Raw genomic sequence first — 15,250 nt, forward strand, 5'->3', positions numbered from 1 at the left:
CTCCTCTCATTCATTCCTTGTTGGAGGTTGGAGATCATCATGGATCTTTTGATTTTTGTGTGTTAGAGTTCTGAACAATAATGTTGGGCTGTATCTAAATCAGCCTCTTGGGTTTTCTGCCCAAAAATATTATAATTTTTCTAGGCTTGTATTTATTTGAATTCAGTGATCACCTCTGACAATCTGTACTTTCTGTGACATTTCCCAATTTTTGACATTTATGATGTCCTGGTCTTTACTCATTCTTCCTTGGCGACCCTTCCTATCCTAGATGATGTACACTCCAGTTGAGAGTGACAGTTGGATTTAACGTGAGAACCTCAAGCTCTCTCTTTTTTTAATTTCTTGAACCCAGGGCATTTGGTTACCATCCTATGTAAAGATGCCTTTCTTTTATAAAAGTTACTATATGTTGTGGCCTTTTCGTTTATTCCATTACATCGAATAAACTTGAAAAAAATTGTACATGTCCTTGGAAATCCGAATTGATCACCTTGTCAACATTTCTTTTCCCAGGGGCTTCAAGACAGAGGTGTAGGACGGATGGTGTAAGTTCAGAGAATGGTGTCTCTTCTCCCACCTTGGCAAAGTCTTTAATGGGACTTCTGTCAGGGAACTCGTCAAACAGCTAAAGCTGTTGAAAAATGAATTCAGAATAAGAGATGCTTGCAAAAAGCTTTATAAGGCAATGAGAAAGAGACTGGTGGTTGGAAACTCATCCAGTTATTTGCACTTGGGGAGTCACACTATGCTATTTTATGGTTCTCACGTCGAGCAATGAAGGGGTCTTTGTAATCTGGGCAATGGTTTCTGACTCATCCTTTGTTCTAAGGATCATATGACTAAGCACACCGGTCTATATCAAATGGTTTCAAAGGCACCATGGTAAATTTGGCCCTGAAATCTCCATATTGGCTTCAGGATTTTCACCAGCTTAGGCTTGGATCCAGTTGGTTCATCATCATCACCATCTTGGAACTCCAGAGCTGGAAGACCATCGAGTCCAGCTTCTATCAAAGAGGCAACGTGGGGGATTGAACCCCCAGCCTATAGCTCCCCAGTCAGATGCCTAAGCCACTGAGCTGTCCAGCAATTTCTAATTCCAAGAAACCATGGAGATTATGAATTATGATGATTCCCAAAGCACTCGGACACCCACTGGTCCACTGGCAGGTTAATTTGTTTTCAGCTTCATCAGTATTGTTTAGGAATGCCAGATGTGCTTGATCAGGTATCTAAGTATTCTGTATTCCAAGCCTTGGACTAGGATTCAGAATCCCCCACTGGAAGCTTGGTTTTCAAGCCCTGTGAGATTCCTTGATATTGGGAGAGACGGAAAGGTGGTGGTGGATCCAAGGAGCCAATAAATAAATAAACCACCCTTGAAATCTTTTCTCATCAAAGTCTCCTGAAGGAAAGCAAAACTTTGGAGGAGCAAAGGTGTGGGATACAGAACAAAAGCAACATAGACTGGCTGTCACCGAAACATGCAAACCACACCACCCATGCCACGAGGTCCATGCCACGAAGCATGACATAGCTCCTCTTCTAGAATGAGGAGAACATTATTGCAGTCCCTTGAACCTCCGTGCAATAATGAGCTGTCGTTATGTACTCTCAAGACACTTCTGAGACTTACGATGACCCTATGAATTGAAAGATGCAGTTGTCCATAACCCGGCTCAGGACCCACAAACCAGAAGTTGTGGCTTCCTTTATTGAGTCAACTCCTCTCCTCTTTGCCTGCTGCCTCCCACATTGAGTAGTGTGGCTGCCTTTTCCAGTGAGTGTTGCCAAAGTACAACACCGCCCTTTTATAAACTTCTAGAGAATTTGATTTGACCTCGTGTAATTTCAGAAGGTGAGCCAGGCTCGATCTTGTTACTATCTGGAGGGAAGATCATCAAAGAATCCCAGGAATCTCTAGGTCAGGCTGGGAAACAATCCTACCGGCAACTCAAAGACTGGTTGCTGCCAGTCAGAGCAGACAATATAAGGGGAGATAGACCATGGTTTCTAGACCATGGTTTCCGGCTCAGCACAACCCAATCTCCCATGTTCCTATGTCTCACATGCTCTCCCCAGCATCTTCTTGAGATGATGAGGTATATCACTTTCATGTACTTTGAAAGGTGTTATTCTGACTTTGCTGTGTTGAAGGTTCCCCCATTTTTTTCCCTCCTGGACAAGCCCCTGAACCTCTACCCTTCCAGCATCTTATAAATTGGGGAAATGGCTCATTGCTGTCCTGTTTTGTTTTTTTTAATCTCCAGTCACAGGAAGAAAGCAAAAGACTTCTCATGCATGTGTAATCCCCACACTTTGCAAAGCCCGTCGGTCTTTGGGGCCACACATTACTCCTTGAGAACTGAGTCAGTAGATGCTCTGAATAGTTGCTCTAATCAAATAAATGATGACTCAGAGAGTGACGTGGTTGCATTAGCTATGGAAAGACCTTGAGTTGAGTGGTAAGGGCAATTCAGCTCCATGAAGAATGGTCCCTTATGCTGGATACATTTTGGCAGATCAAGTGATGGTCCAGTGATAAATAAGAACATGCAAAGTTGGCACTCCGTACCCTGGCACAATTCTACAGAAGCACCAGCAAAGTACAGCATGCTGAAGCAGATACAGAATTCATCTACCCGAGAATCTCAGTATCAGACTAAATATTAAGTGGAATGTCTATTTCCTTGGATTAACCGTTTCCTCTCCTAAAACAGGCTTCCTGCAGAAATACTTGCCACATCCAGAACTGCTAGATAGCTCAGTGGTTTTGGTCTCTGGCTGTGGAGCCAAAGGTTGGGAGTTCGATTCCCCCACAGGGCCTCCTTGTCAGGGTCTGCCTTGATGACCCAGAGGGTCCCTTTCAGTTCTGCCTTTCTAAGATCATTGTATCTTTAGATTTGCCCATTAAAGTTTGATCTCTACCCACTACACTATATTGTCTTAGTCCAGAAGATTATCTTCGAACATTTGTTTGGAAAAATTCATAGCTTTGGTCAGACATGAATCAGAGTAGATTCAATCCATCCATCCATTCATTCATCTCAGTTTTAGCACCGCCGTTATCAACCGGCCTGTGTTCCTTTCTTTTCTGTCTTCCATTCTTTGCTCTTGACCCGAACATGTAGCAGTCACACAATTATGCGAAGTTTATTTTTAAGTCCCATTTCCCCCAATTCTGATTGGCTGTGAGGAGCTGCATCCCAAACCCTGAGAAGCAATTTGCATAACAATGACCAGCTTGTTTCTCAGCGGCAGACCGGGGAAACCGGAAGCCGCCTCTGATTTGATATTGTCGTTTTTCTTGATTCGACGGACTATTATAATCTGCCTCCTCTGGCTGGTTCCATTCTGTGGATTATCTGCTTCGAAAAGGTGTTTTGTTCAGCAGGAACAACAAGGCAAAGAATATTCTCTTTCATTTCCTGGAGCTTTGATAGAAAGGTGGAAAAAATGCAGGCAAAGGAAGAACACCATGGCAAATTGGCAAGACAAACCACAGTTGATGGCTGGAGCCCTCTTTGTGTTTGTGTAAGATTTGTGCCACTTGTTGTCGATGGATGAGGTTCTAGGGCACGCCTTACTTGGGTATGTGACCAGGTGTGCAACTGCACACACATGGGCCCAGCACCCATCAATGAGCTAAGGAATTACATGAAACCTTACATGACTATTAGTAGGATTCTAGCCAATATCTTAAATATATTGCTGTGAGTGATGTAGTGGAACCGGGGCTTGTAAGGTTGAAGTGCCATGATTTTTGGATTAGCAAGGACAGGATCATTAACTGCTGACATCTACTCACCCTGGACCTCTCTCTCTTCGTGTTTGGTCTAAACCATTGTGGATGACCCACCTGCTTCTTTGGATACATCACATATAGTCCAGAGGCACCTATGCTTCTATGTGTTGGAAGATTCTCTCTATAGGCAGCTTGCTATCATTTACACCACACACAAGTTCTCAGCCTTTAAGATGCTTTGTGGAGTTTCCAACAACATCACATTCCAACAACATTCTCTGTTCATGGGTGTGAAAACAGAGCACAAGGATAAAAGCACAAAAATTAAGAACGCACGGAGAATGGATATGATAACACTTTTCAAACACTTGAACGATAGTCCTACAGAGGAGGGGCAAGGCCTGTTCTCAATCATCTCAGAGTCCAGGACACATAATAATGGGTTCAAGTGACAGGAAGCCAAGATTAGGCTGAATATCATGAAAAACTTTTTAACCATTAGAGCAGAACAACAGTGGATCCCATGACTTTCAATGCTGGAGGCATTCAAGAAGAAATTAGACAACCACCTGTCAGATTTGGATTCCTGTACTGAGCAGGGGGTTGGACTTGATGGCCTTAGAGGCCCCTTCCAACTCTGTGATTCTACTATTCTATGCTTCTATAGACTGTGGAGATACACTAGTAACCAAAGAGTCACCAGGAGATAAATATTAGATGGGAACAAGGCAGACACCTGTGATCACACTCCCCAGATAATGCTGCCAATTTACAGGACATTATCCTCCTATCTGTGGGACGTGGTGGCACTGTGGGTTAAACCACAGAAGCCTCTGTGCTGCAAGGTCAGAAGACCTGCCGTCGTCAGATCGAATCCACACGACAGAGTGAGCTCCCATCGCTTGTCCCAGCTCCTGCCAACCTAGCCATTCGAAAGCATGTAAATGCAAGTAGATAAATAGGTACCACCTCGGTGGGAAGGTGATGGCGTTCTGTGTCTAGTTGCACTGGCCACACGTGACCACGGAAACTGTCTTTGGACAAACACTGGCTCTATGGCTTGGAGATGGGGATGAGCACTGTGCCCTAGAGTCAGGACATGACTGGACAAATTGTCAAGGGGAACCTTTACCTTTACCTCTCCTCCTATCTGTCCTTTTGGTCCACCTTCCCTACTCAAAGAGATTGCCTTTTCTTGACAATCTTTTTCTCCCAGAGTGGATTTGCTTGGTTTAACGAGAATCACAAGACACCCCCCCCCTTTCCCCTCCCCAGTCTTTCATCTTGCTTTTCCAATCTGAAGCAGGGCACCCGTGTTTTCCCTTCAATCTTCAAAAGTAATAGAAAACCTGGTCCTTGATGATGTCTATTGCCAGATCGAAAACCGAACGGTCCCATCATGGAGCAAAAAGCCTAAAGAGCTCAGAGCCAGGAGCAGTTTCGCCAGGCAACGTATGCTGTGCAGCGTGACCGACGATGGGCAGTATGAAGAAGTGCAAGATATACCCTGTGTTGCACAGGGAGTCACACACATCTTTTTGCTGTTGCAGGTAGAAAACTGGGGGAGGGGGGTAGCCATTTTAGTTCCACAGTAGGCGAGTCATGCATCAGTGGTGAGGATAACAGGGGTAGTCATGGCAGGAGTATGGGTGGGTATTCCTCCTTTTCGGCTTCTTAAATGGTCAACCTAGATCAGTGGTTCTTAACCTTTTTTACTCAGATGCTTTTGAACTGCTACTCCCAGAAACCCCAGTCAGCACAGTTGGTGGTGAAGGCTTCTGGGAGTTGCAGTCCAAAACTCCTGAGTAACCCAAGGTTTAGAACCAGTGACCTAGATGGTAGAACCGCTCCATCAAGTGGACAATGAGGTCTGTTTTTCACTACAATTAACTTTCCTCACCTCTGTATCTAACATTTAGCTTCTGTTTGTGTTGTGTTTCTTGGGTTCTTCTTTATCCCACCTCAACCCTGAAGATCAGTCTGGACTCTCTTTTTTTAAGAGCTTGGCTGGAGAGAACATAGATTGGTGTGGAAAGATGGGCCTGCCACGGTGTTTCTCTTCTCTCCAAGAGAACGCAGGTGCCGGTGGTGCAAGGATGAATTTTGACACTTCTGAGCGAGTTAGGCATCTGGCTTTGGAGCCAGAAGTTGGGAGTTCGATTCTCCACTGTAATTCCTCCTCGGAGAGAAGAGCCAGCCTTCAATCTGAAGGTAGGCTTGGGCAAACGTTTCCAGTCCAACAGGTCAATAAAGAGACCATTACCAGTCTGGCCAGCTTGGGTATCTCACAAGAAGAGTGCCTTCTTTGCCTCAGGCAGCAAAATGTCTTGGGTAGGCCCTGCCGTTCATCTGTTATAATGAGCTGATGCCTTTTTTTGGTTTCCAGGGTTACAGACCAAGTTAACTGGAAGCATTTTTTTTTGGCCTAGACATGGAGCACAGATTTATTTTGTATAACGGTGACCCCAGCTGGCACCCTTTTGACATCTTCCACACATGGCGATTTGACATCTTTTATATTGAAATATTATTAAATTCCAGTATCATAGCAACTGGAAACGCTGGTCATGAATTATTCCATTATGATGAGCAAAAGATCATTGGCATCTGTTTAAGGGCCATCTCTTTCTCTCTCGCTTGCTCGCTCTCTGTTAACCTATATTTATGGCTCTGTAACACCAACAGGAAAACCTCCAGCTTCTTATTTTGAAGATCAACTCGACAGTTGAGTGCGGCCGCTAGGAGTTCCTGACAAAAATGTTCTTGCTCTTGGGTCTGTGTTGTGGACAGGAGGTACATTTGGCCCCAGATGATCCAGGTAAAAGTCAATGTTATTTGGGAGGCAAATGATGTAGCCCAAAGTTTGTCGTCAAATCCATGGTTGGCCCAAGACTCTTTGCAGCCTGAGGCAATGTTGCGGAGTTTTGAATTTCTATTAAAATTCCATGTGCTAGGCAGTAGCCATACAGAGACTCACAGAAGAGAATGGCTACAAGTTCTTCTAGAGTCCATCTCTTTCTTATTAATTGGCACTTGTGGTCTCAAGAACTCACTTTGAGACATTAGCAGGAGAAAGAATGAAAGGTTTCATTACTTAGAGTAGAAAAGATCAAATAGCAGACTGACAGACGTAGCTGCTTTCAACAGCAGTTGTGACTACTTCCAATAGACCAAAGAGAGGGAAAAAGACACAGAGCAGGGAGGCGGGTCTCTCGTTGAATTCAGAGGCAGGGGAAGAACAATTGGTTAGTGCTGGATAGATTGACAGTCACCCCAGCTCACAAAGATCCAGCCACACCTTCTCCAGGCAGCATGTGAGGTTGTAAAAACTTCAACAGGCAAGAAGGCCCATTTTTTTACAGAAAATGCTGAATTGGTTTTTTTTTCTGCTTCCTCACCCCATGCCCTAAAGAGAGTGTGAACTGATTCTGTTTATTCGACTTCTATTTTGTTCAATGCCGTTTTCAATGACCAAACAGCCCATAGATATTTGTAGTGCAAGCCAGATCCTATGGCCGTTTTTAGCACCAATGTAAGTGTTGTGGTGAAAACTGCAGCAGTGATTGCCACCCCAACCCCGGAATAAAGACACGAGACGTTAGCTTGGGTTAATGCGGGCCACACTTTTATTAAACTTAATAACTTCAATTAACTTGCCTTTTGGCCAACCAAGATAAATATGGGGGGCCTGCTGTAGTGCGGAAAACCGAGAGGCTGGGGTATTTCATACCCCATCGAAACAAACAAGGGCGAGTCCCCGGCCGCCAAGCTCCTTCGGTCAACCAACCGTCGGATCCTGCCTAGCCGCTAATAAACACCCCCAGACCTCCAGCCATCTTTAGCTGATGTCTGTTGGTCTGTGAGTGGCCCAGCGCATCCTCCCCCCACAGGCCTTGTGATCGCACGATCCGCAATGCCGGAAGGTCAGATGCGCTGTTAGCTTGCTTGATTTACCCCATGGGACACACCGAAATACCGGTTATTTCCGCACTACCCGCCAGTGTGACCAGAATGAATATCCCGCAAATGCCAACAACCCTAATCCAGTATGGGATAGGCGAAAAATCCCCCCATCCAAAGCCAATCAGGATGAAGGTCAAAAATTCCTATCCGGCCCCAAAATAGGCGACCAAAATTCACACTGGAATATAGGGCGGGCGGGTGGGTGCCTCCGGAAAAAGAGGCCGATGGAAGGGGGGAGCAGCGCTTATAAAGCCTGCCCTCCGCCCTTCTACCACTTCCGGTCCCGCAACCCCTCGTCTCCTTCCGGGTTAGGCGGCAAACCCCGCCCGCTCGCTCAAAGTCCACGGACTTAGCGGCGGGCTATCTCTTGCCACCCCAACCCCGGAATAAAGACACGAGACGTTAGCTTGGGTTAATGCGGGCCACACTTTTATTAAACTTAATAACTTCAATTAACTTGCCTTTTGGCCAACCAAGATAAATATGGGGGGCCTGCTGTAGTGCGGAAAACCGAGAGGCTGGGGTATTTCATACCCCATCGAAACAAACAAGGGCGAGTCCCCGGCCGCCAAGCTCCTTCGGTCAACCAACCGTCGGATCCTGCCTAGCCGCTAATAAACACCCCCAGACCTCCAGCCATCTTTAGCTGATGTCTGTTGGTCTGTGAGTGGCCCAGCGCATCCTCCCCCCACAGGCCTTGTGATCGCACGATCCGCAATGCCGGAAGGTCAGATGCGCTGTTAGCTTGCTTGATTTACCCCATGGGACACACCGAAATACCGGTTATTTCCGCACTACCCGCCACAGCATGCGCACTAGCTCAGCTATGTCGCATGCCCGCCACCGAGCCCCTGGAGCTCGCGAAGCAGGCCCCCTTTAATATCATCCAGGAAGATGTCTAGACCTGCGTCCGACAGGTGCACACCATCACTGCGGAATAATTCCGACTGTGACACATGGATTCGATGATGGTAAATCACCGATCCAAGGCCGCCGCCGCAGACGCCTCTGCGCACCTCCTTATTCACGCCCCGTCGGGCCTTATTCACTGCATCAGTCCTCCCTGAGCCTCGCCAGGCCAACCGAGGAGTGATATTAGACCACAGGATCCGCAGCGTAGGATACCTGCTCCGCAGCCAGGTGAAATCTCTCAGGATGTCTAGTATCAATGCCTTACCAACCACTCTGGGTAAGTCATTGCCTCCCAGATGCACGACCAAAACGTCAGGCGGCGACGGACCGAATGCCGTTGTCCTGTTGAACTGCATCCATCGCATTCCACGGATTCCTTTCCATGTAACGTGCGCCAAAGCGCCCAAACCTAAATCCCTCCCCCACGAGGAGGTGGCAGCATAACGTTCTGCCCAATACACGTAACTGTGACCGACGATCCAAACTTCCTTCCGCCGTCCGTGAACCCTGGAACCTGAAAAACACCAACACTCTACCTATTCATTAGATAGGTTCCTAATATATTTTTTATAACTGGCAGAGGACCATCTGCCGATGCGTTTAATGTCGTCAGGGCTGTAACCCAACACCGCCGCTGTGGAAGCTGCACCTATCCGGAAGGAATGTGTGCCAAAACGCAAGCCTTGTATTCCCACTTTCTGCAATGCCAAATCAGTCATCCTCCAGAATTGGTACCTCGTTAGAGGGGCTTTATTCTCATGTAGAAGGAAGTACCCTTCCTCTTGCCCCCGTTGATCCATGTACTCCCTGGCAGCACGCACCGGACATATACTCCCAATACTACATTGCCCTAACACTAAACGCTGTCCCTTTCCTGTTTGGTCAGCTTTCGAACGCCTTATAAACAATTCCAACCTATTCGCTCCCACCAAAACATCCCTCAGTTGCAGGGCCATACCGGACGTGTCCTCCTTGCCCGTTGCCACTAACTCACTGACTCGGAGCGCCCCAAAAAATGCAACCAGAGATGCAACATGAAACAATGCCCTCTCATATTCGTTCCTGCACAAGATCGCCCATTGCCCGCACAACCGTTGCAGCAGCGCTGGAGAAATAGGCGACCTGGAATCCTGCACCTTCCCTCTCTGCCTTGTCCACCCCTCAAGCATTTTTCTGATCCTATAGTCCTTCGAGTAGTCCTTATACCCTTGAACCTTGGAATAAAATGCCAGTGCGGACAATTTTCCTTGTATGGTCCCCGGTGCTAACCCCTTTCTATGTAAATGAATCATGAACTGCTGTAAGTGTTCTACTGGCAATGGCCAAACCTGCTCTAACCGTACCATTCTTCTGAATTCTACAAAATCTTTACTCACAGCCGAGTATCCCTTCCGCGTCCTTTCCGCCAAAGCCAAACCTATTGCTTCTGATGCGTCATGACGCCAATGTGCCAGACCTCCTGTGGCAGCACCTCCGGAAACTCCCTGGCCTCCGGCGCCAATTGCCTGAACCGATCCATCTGCCGACGTGACAAAGCATCGGCAATGCTATTATCCAGGCCTGGAATGTGTTTTGCTTGTACTAATATGTTATACCTAAGTGCCCTTAACGTAAACGCCCTTACTAACCTCATAACACGTTCTGACTGTGACGTAAGGCTATTGATGATGCACACCACCGCCTCATTGTCACACCAGAAGCGCACTACTGAATCCGCCCAATCTTCTGCCCACAACCAAAGTGCTCCCACGATGGGAAAAAATTCCAAAAAGGTCAAGTCTCTGGTAATGCCTTCCTCCTGCCAAGCCTCTGGCCAAGACCCTGCACACCATTTCCCCCGATGGTAGATGCCAAAGCCGTGAGCTCCAGCGGCATCCGAGTGCACTTGAAATCCTACCTGTACTCTCCTCTCCGATCGCCAAAAAGAAACTCCATTAAACCCTTCCAAAAATTGCATCCACACCTTGAGGTCCTCTTTCATGCCCAGTGTAACCCTAGCCCGATGCAACGGGCGCTTAAGACCTGCCATGGCTGCACTAATTCGCCTAATAAAAGCTCTACCTGGCGCCACAACTCTGCATGCAAAATTAAGGTGCCCCACTATCTCTTGCAATTCCCTAAGCGTCGCCTTCGACTTCCCCAGCAGAGCTCTTATTTTGACTTTCAAAACCTCTAATTTCTCAACCGGTAACCTCGAAGTTTGCTGCTCAGTATCCATTTCAATGCCTAAGAAAGTCAATACCGTAGTCGGCCCTTCAGTCTTTTCCTCTGCCAACGGCAACGCCAGCTCGCATGCCAATTCCTGAAATGTCTTCAATATAAACTGGCACCTTCCTGAATTCCTTGCCCCGCAAAATAAGAAATCGTCGAGATAATGTGCCGTCGAAGTACAGTGCACTACCTGTCTAACCTTCCATTCCAAAAACGTACTAAACTTCTCAAACGCCGCGCAAGATACTGAACAACCCATGGGTAGCGCTCTATCAACATAATATAACTCCTCAAATTGAAAGCCTAGCAAACAAAAGTCCTTAGGGTGGACTGGCAAAATCCGGAAGGCTGACTGCACGTCACATTTCGCTAGCTCCGCTCCGATACCACATTTTTTAACCATCTCCACTGCCTCATCAAACGACATATACCGAACTGTGCACAATTCGGCTGGGATAGCATCATTCACCGACTCCCCTTCCGGAAAAGACAAGTGGTGAATGAGGCGAAATTCACCCTGAGTCTTCTTAGGCACGATACCCAACGGCGAAACCCTCAAATTCTCAATGGGCGGGTCACGGAAAGGACCCAGTACCCACCCTTCCTTAACCTCCTTGCTTATTTTCCTCAAAACAATACTTTCCATCCCTTTAACCGATCGCAGGTTATGCGCAAAATAACTTTTACGCTCTCCCACAGCCGGTATCCTAAAACCACTTTTAAATCCCTCCAGTAAATACGCAGCATCCCCCCGTCTCGGGTATGCCTGCAACCATAATTCCAACACCTCCAACTTAATTGGGCTGGGCCCCTTTTCCAGGAGCACTTCCTCCTCCCTGCTTCCTAGGACCTCCTGCTCCTCTATCCTGTCGTGCCTTAAAACAACTGGTGTTCGGGTGTTGACCTCCACACGTGAGGCATTCATGCCTGAATCTGCATGGTTTTCTCGCACAAGCTCCCTTGGCATTATATTGGAAGCACAACAAGCGGGGTTGAACCGCCTGACCCGCCCATGGGCGGGCAAACTGTGTCTGCCTGGACCTCTTATTCAGATGACCACTGTCAAATCTATCCCCCATATTTGATTTGGCTGGCGTCATATGCTGGAGCCATAAACGGGGATGAGGTTCATCCCACCGAAGATTGGGTTGAATGGCGCTACGCATTCTAAATGCCTCATCATAACGGAGCCATGCCAAACCTTCAAAATCCGTGGACGCCCTGATCATTGTGTCTAAATACTGGATCAACGCTGGTGCCCTCCAGGGTTGCATCTTAATCAACACACCAGCGTAAATCACAAAGCCAGGCAACCAATTTGTCCAGTTCCTATCTGGCTTTTTTCTCCTACGCTTTTCTTTCTCCCTCTCATCCTCCTTGTCCCAGTCTTTCTTCTCACAGTCCCTATTAAGGAGATCAAAAAAATCCACGTATTTGCCACGCCAAATTTTTTCCTTTGTGGCTGCCGTCAGGTGGTCTCCCACGGGCGTCGCATAATCTGCATACGGCAACGACTCCGCTGGCACCGTGTTGTAGCCAGTATTAGGTACCGATGGATGCCAGCCCCCTAAAGCTTCTGAACTGCCCTGCAGCGGCGGTGGAGGTGCGCCCCCCCATGGACTGCCCCATGTACCCCGCTGCGGTCCCATATAGGGCCAAGGTGCGCCTGCGTACCCTCTGTCATGTAACATCTGCGGTGTATGCCCGGGTGGTGTGCCCCCCACCCCGCCTGCCCACGGCCAGGCGGGCCCAGGCGAGTGCAATTGTGGTGCGATAATGTACTCACCCTCTGAAGTAGCCGCTACGCAAGGCTCCCCTGGTGCTTCCGCTCCAATCTCCCCTTCTTCCAAGTCCTCCCGGGCTTCGTGTCTTGCCGTCGGGGCATCAAAACTCTTTGAAGTAGTCGCCATTTCCCTATCGCTACCTCGCGAGCTGTAACGCAGCGGTGACTTGGGGGGCTCCGCCGTGCCCCCAGCTTCTTGCCCCTGCGAGGACTCAAAAGCAGTAAAACGCGCCATCAGATCCTGGGCTATTGATTTCAGCCTAGATTTCCTAAGACCCCTTGACTCTCTAGCTGACCTGCGTAGCCGTTCCTCCCTACACTGTGTTTGCTGCCCAGCCAACCTCTGCGCTTCCAGGGCTGCCATTTTGTCTTGCAGCTCCTGCCATATCGGCCATGAATCTTCGTCCGAAGATGATTGTGGTGGCGACAGCTGTGGTACGTTTCGCTTCTTCGCTGGTTGCTTACCCTTGGATGTTCCGCGTCCTTTGCGCGGCGCCATCCTCCACCTTGCTTCAGTCGCCCTTCAGGCACTAATTTGACCAACCAAATCTCTCTCCCTTACTATTCTAGCCCACCAGCTAATTTGCACCTTCAGCGACTGCCCCACCACTACCAGGCCCTTGAAGACACCACTGACGACCCGCCAGCCTATCACTATAGCTCTAGTGCAACTGCAACCCTCATGAAAGGAGTTCGCCTTGCCTGTCCAAACCGAAAGGAAAGATACAACCTGTTAACCAAATGCTTCCTCACCAAGCCGTCTGTCCGTTGTCCTAGAAAAAAGGCAGTTCACCGTTATTCTCCTCATGCATGCATGCTCGTGGCCCTGTTCGGCCATAGGAAGTTGCCGCCCCGCTACTGGTACTCATCCATGGCCCTGGCCACAACCCCTGGCCCTCCATGTCTACCAACCGTGCCCTTTGCACTTGTTACCAAGTGTTTCCATTCCCCCCCTTTTTTTTTTTTTTTTAATATTGAGCACTAGCAGAGACATGCACTCATTCCCCATTCTTCTCCTTTCTCCCTGTTCCCACTCTGCGCGTGCCTTCTCTCTTTTTTCTCTTTTCTTTTTTTTTATTTTTATTTTTATTTTATTTTTTTATTTATTTATTTATCAGTATTATTATTTATTATTATTTCTTTCTTTTTTCTTTTTTCTTTTTTTTTTTTTGCTGACCTTCATCCCTTCGTTATTCCATCTTTATGTTCCCTTCACCTTATTTCATCCCATTGCCTTCTATTTATCTTCACTGCTCTTCCTTTCCGTTTTTTTTTTGTTTTTTTTTTTATAATTTCTCAGCCCCACCTAAAATGGCGCCCAAAACAAAATGGCACCCGCACATGGCCCTCCATCCCCGTGAATGACCGCCATTACTGAGTGGGGGGGAGGGCGCTGCAGGGGGGGGTACGCGGCGGGGTTCCGCATGTCTCCCTGTTACCCAAGGCCGCCCCCGCACCGCGCACCCCCCGTTTCCCGCCGCCGCTCCTTTCTGGCCTGCAGCCGGTTCCTTCTTCTTTTCTTTTTTTTTTTTTTGTTGCCCTCCTGGCCGGGCCCGCCGCACAGGCAAGCTCCCCTAAAGGCACCGCTCGCCCGCAGGCGGGCGACGCTACGCCCAGGACCCCAGGCTGCACAGTAGGGGGGGAAAGCAAACCCCTCCTAGGACCCCCTCCCATCGCCGCCTCGACCCGGGTGGGGGTGGGGGTTCGCGCTGCCATCGCGGCCACCGCCGCACCGCTCGAGGCTGGGCAGACCGTCCTCTGCTCCAGCCCTCCACTATCCCCTCCCGTACTTATTCTGCCGCCGCAGTCCCGAGCTCCCGCCGCTCTTCTGCTCGCCGTGACGCAGCTCACAAGCTCGTCACAGCGAGGCTTCCGCTCTCCTGCTTGCCTCCGGAAAAAGAGGCCGATGGAAGGGGGGAGCAGCGCTTATAAAGCCTGCCCTCCGCCCTTCTACCACTTCCGGTCCCGCAACCCCTCGTCTCCTTCCGGGTTAGGCGGCAAACCCCGCCCGCTCGCTCAAAGTCCACGGACTTAGCGGCGGGCTATCTCTTTGCTCTGAGTTCACAAGTCACGGCTTCAATACCTCATCGCACCTCAAGTCACACAACTAGCATATGACAAGGGATGCAAGCAGTAACTCATGACCTCGCATTTTATGATTTCCCCGTTCCATGCCATTGTAATAAACCAACAGGATTTTTTTTTGACAGAAACACCTGATTAAGGAGAGGGAGAAAAAGTTAAATTACCTCAAAATAAAACCAAACTTTTGTGTGGAAGGCTTGTCTTTTCATTGTTACAGCACAGATTGCCTTTACATACGATTTTATTTGTTTTTAATTTACAAGGGAACATGCTGAAAAATCCTGACAGGCTAATTTTAGCACAGTAAACACACTGTGCACATGCTGTGGTTGTCTATTCATTTATTTCCAACAGAGGTTAACCCTTTCCCATTCACCTGGAATAGATATACTGTCTCAAGATGCTCCTCCCCAGGCTGATGGTAACACAAAGGTAACACAAAGCTTGTTGTTGTTTAGTCATTAAGTCAGGTCTGACTCTTCGTGACCCCATGGACCTGAGCATGCCAGGCCCTCCTATCTTTTACTGCCTCCTGGAGTTCTGTCAAT

This window comes from Pogona vitticeps, chromosome 12 (assembly GCF_051106095.1).
Source record: "Pogona vitticeps strain Pit_001003342236 chromosome 12, PviZW2.1, whole genome shotgun sequence".
Lineage (NCBI taxonomy): Eukaryota > Metazoa > Chordata > Lepidosauria > Squamata > Agamidae > Pogona > Pogona vitticeps.